The 4,197-nt window shown below is 42.6% G+C and overlaps 1 non-coding gene across 1 annotated transcript; it reads left to right on the forward strand.

The window, feature by feature from the left end:
- Positions 1-3,505: 3,505 nt before the first annotated feature.
- On the forward strand, positions 3,506-3,608 carry LOC128843823 (U6 spliceosomal RNA). The gene has a single exon (XR_008446349.1). It is a non-coding gene; the product is annotated as a U6 spliceosomal RNA (small nuclear RNA).
- Positions 3,609-4,197: the final 589 nt, after the last annotated feature.

Below are 4,197 nucleotides of genomic sequence, written 5' to 3' on the forward strand. Positions count from 1 at the left end.
GTGCCCCACAGACTGTAGTTTGCCCACCTCTGGTGTAGACCCTCTGCTGGTGCCCTTTAATGCAGCGCGGTTTGAAATAGTACCATGCTGAAGCACAGTAGGGAACCACAGGCTATGTCTGCACTGCGCAGCTTACAGCGCCACAACTGTGCTGCTAAAGCCTTGCCAGTGAAGGCACACTTTGTAGCCACTCTTTGTCCGCAGGAGAGAGCTCTCCTGCTGACAAAACAAAACCACCCACCAATGAGGGGTGGTAGCTTTATCAGTGGGAGAGAGTCTCCCACCGACAAAGCATTGTCCACACCGGCGCTTTTTGTCATGAGCACCATAAGCAGGGATTCAGCCATTTGGTTACATCAGAAGAGTACAGCAACTCCTCAATGTAAAAATGTATAACAGCACATCCACTTTGAGTATGGAAGGAATTGTCTGAGAATTTACAAAGAAATTGGTTATTTAGTTTATACCCTGAAACTAATTTAAAAATGGATCCTTTCAGAGATTTAACACCCATGTCAGATTATTTATCCCAGATTATGTTAACAGAATAATGCAGAGTGTTCCATAGAGTTACAACTCACTGAAATCTCATGCTTTGACTAAGTTTGAAGAATTTAATTTGTGTTAGGATTAATGGCCATTTTTTGCTGTTGTCCTTCATAACTGAAAGCTTTTCCTTCAGCAGATGACAAATATTGTTTGACGATAGAGAATTCCATGAAGAACTGCCTTCTTTCAAAATGGCTGCCATCTCCTACTATTCACAAGGGGAGTGCTGCTAGAAGCTGTCCTTAACAAAGCCTCCTATTGTTCCCAAGGAGAATGAGGCCAAACTGCCTTCAGGGAAGATGCTGGCCCATACAAATATAAGTGGCCACCATGTTCTCTGTGGACAGCTTGGCTTCCCTCCTATAGGGAACAATGGGAAGCAGAATGGAGCTGGTGGAGTGGTGCAAAAGGGCCAGAGTGATGGCAGAATTCCCTAGCCCCAGATTCCTCTGGCGTGGGGGATTCCTTAACTAGTGCGGAGCCAGCTTCGATGTCACAACCTGCATAGCCTATGCAATATGGGTTCTGCATGGGGCATATTTGAGGGTTAGTGCTGCTGGACTAAACTGTTTTTTAGTGATCTCTGGTTACCAGATAGCAGTAGCTCCAGAGGCCTATTTCTCTCTCACCTCATCCTTTGCCCCAATAAACAAAAATCTAAATAATAAACATGAAAAGGAAGATCTTGAACTAACCTGGTGTGTGCCCATCATCACTCTGTCTGCGTGGTGTAGCACTTTAACTCACCCATCCTCTTTATTCTTTTGGCTTTTCAGATTGTAAAGACTGTCTCTTACCATTGTGTTTCGTGCAGTGCCCAATACAATAGGGCCCTAGTTTCTCATTGGGGCCTGTGGACAGTATTGTTATAATCATCTTCAGGCCCTGAAATTAGGGTGACCAGATGTCCAGATTTATAGGGACAGTCCCAATTTTGGGGTCTTTTTCTTATATAGGTTCCTATTACCCCCCACCCTCTGTCCCAATTTTTCACATTTGCTGTCTGGTCACCCAGTCTGAAATATACATGAAGATACTATAGAAACTATAGTTACAAGATGTCAATTTTGTCTGACTTTGCAGACTTGAGAGTCTCTGTTGCTTTCTCACAAAATGAGTTATGATCTGCTATGAAGCAAATGACACACGATGGCCTATGTGAATAGCTTTATATCTGCTTACTTTGTGTCAAACAGTTTCTGTTTCCTCAAAACTATTCACACTGTTTACCACCTGAATTTTCTGCTATTAAACACAGATATTGTCACTTTTGCTTCTGGTCACCACTTCTTAAACATACCTCTAGTTTTGTTGACTCCATTTGCCTTATCCAGCATGATTCACTTGTTGACAGCTCCCTAGCACATCTGTAACATCTTGAAATAGCCTCTCTCCCTAGCACTGTGTGATGGTGCCGAACTCAGGGAATTTCATAACTATATATGTCACCGTTCTTGGCAACAGTTGCTGGTTTGGAACCATTTTCTTAGATACCACAGTGATGAGTGTTATGTAAGTAACCTAAGCCCGGCCCTCTCAAGATGTGGCTTGGGAAAACAAAGAAAGATGTTGGAGCATCAGCTTTCTGGCCTAAGTATAAGCAGCGTACTAATGACATATTTATTCTTACCAGTGTGCAGCATCCTGGCCATCTATATCCATTTCATCTAAAGACTTGCTTGCCTTTCAAAGGATTTTCTTTTCAGTACATTTTATTATTTCCAGCAGATTTTGCTCGGTATAGTGGGATCCATTTTCACCTGCTCTTCAGACATTTCAGCACCCAGATTCCTTTCATAAGACCAGTCATTCAGCAATGCCCCAATTCTCTCATAGGCCCTGAGTGAAACCCCACTGAATTCAATGGAAGGACTCCCCCCTAATGGGCTTTGAATCAGACTCAGAAATAGGCATCTCTGTCTCCATCTCAGGCTATGGCAAGGGAGCATTCTCCAGTACTGGATCCTGAATCTAGATCATCACCTACCACCTCTCTGCTTATAGGGCTCCCTGGTTCATGTCAGGCTGTACCAATGCAGCACTTCCTCAATATTCAAACCTTCACTGTCTGTTCTGGAGCATGTTGATGACAAAAGTAGGTTCACTGCTTTTTTCATAGATTCAAGGGCCAGAAGGGATCATTGTGATCACCTGACCTCGTGTATTACATGGGCCAGAGAACTTCCCCAAAATAATTCCTAGAGCAGAGCTTTTAGAAAAACATCCATCTTGATTTAAAATTGTCAGTGATGGAGAATTCACCACAACCCATGGTAAATTGTTCAATAGCTAATTACTGTCACCATTAAAAATTTAAACCTTATTATTGATTTGAATTTGTCTAGCTTCAACTTCCATCCATTGGATTGTGTTGTACCAGTCTCTGCTAGATTGAAGAGCCTGTTAAATATTTGTTTCCCCCATAGGTACTGATAGACTGTAATCAAGTCAACCCTTAACCTTCTTTTTATTAAGCTAAATCGATTGAATATATCGCTATAAGGGATGTTTCTAATCCTTTAATTATTCTTGTGGCTCCGCTCTGAACCCTTTCCAATTTACCAACATCCTTCTTGAATTGTGGGCACCAGAACTGGACACAGGATTCCAGCAGAGGTTGCACCAGTGCCAAATACAGAGGCTAAATAATCCTTCTACTCTTACTTGAGAGTCCTCCGTTTATACATCACAGGACGGCATTAATCCTTTTGGTCAGAGCGGGAGTGTATGTTCAGATGATTATCCATCATGACCTCCAAATCTTTTTCAAAGTCACTGCTTTCCAGGATAGAGTCCCCATCCTGTGAGTATGGCCTACATTCTTTGTTCCTTTCATGGATGCCTCCCTGGTGGTGTGGTGGTGGTTGTGGCTCTTTGAGCTCTGGTCAAGTGAAAAATTCTCTAAGTTATATCCATTATGTGCTTGGTGCTTTCCAAACATGTAAGAATACTCCCTGCTTAGAGCTCACACATATACTACAATTGGAATGATACAGAGAAGATTAGCATAGCCCCTGTGCAAGAATGACACACAAACTTATGATCTAAAGACATAGGTCAGGGGAAGGAGAAAAACAATAGGCAAGATATGTACAATGAAGGTACAAATCAGCAAGATTCACTGTAACTGGCACAGTAGTCCTGGGTCTCTACAGGGACTTAAAGTGGACAACCCAAGGGAAGTCAAACCATGCATAAGGACTGCATGGAAGAAAGCATGGAGATGATTATGTGAAAATCCAAGAAAGTAGGATGAGGTTGAGAGCCTTGGCAGAATGGAGGGGACAGGGTGACATGAAGCCGGACAAGAGAAGATAAGCAGAGAGGGGCAGAATATGTAGCGCTTTGAAGTTGGGGGACACAGCATACATTTCGTATGACATTAGACAGGAAGCCAATGGAGGGATTCAAAAACAGGAGTTACACGGTCAGACCAATGAGCAATGAAGAGTTTACTCCCTTCAGAGCTTTTCAGTTTAGGCTTCCTCCTTTATACCCTTGTTGTTTCCATGGCTGGGACTACTAGATGCCAGCTGTAACAGTAATGATGTTTTTACATTCACATCCCAATTTGTTCATGATGGGGAGAAGAGCCTGAGCCTCATAGCATGCTAAATTAAGAAAAAACCCAAGAAGAGTAGCCAAATC

Source organism: Malaclemys terrapin, chromosome 9, assembly GCF_027887155.1.
Source record: "Malaclemys terrapin pileata isolate rMalTer1 chromosome 9, rMalTer1.hap1, whole genome shotgun sequence".
Classification (NCBI taxonomy): domain Eukaryota; kingdom Metazoa; phylum Chordata; order Testudines; family Emydidae; genus Malaclemys; species Malaclemys terrapin.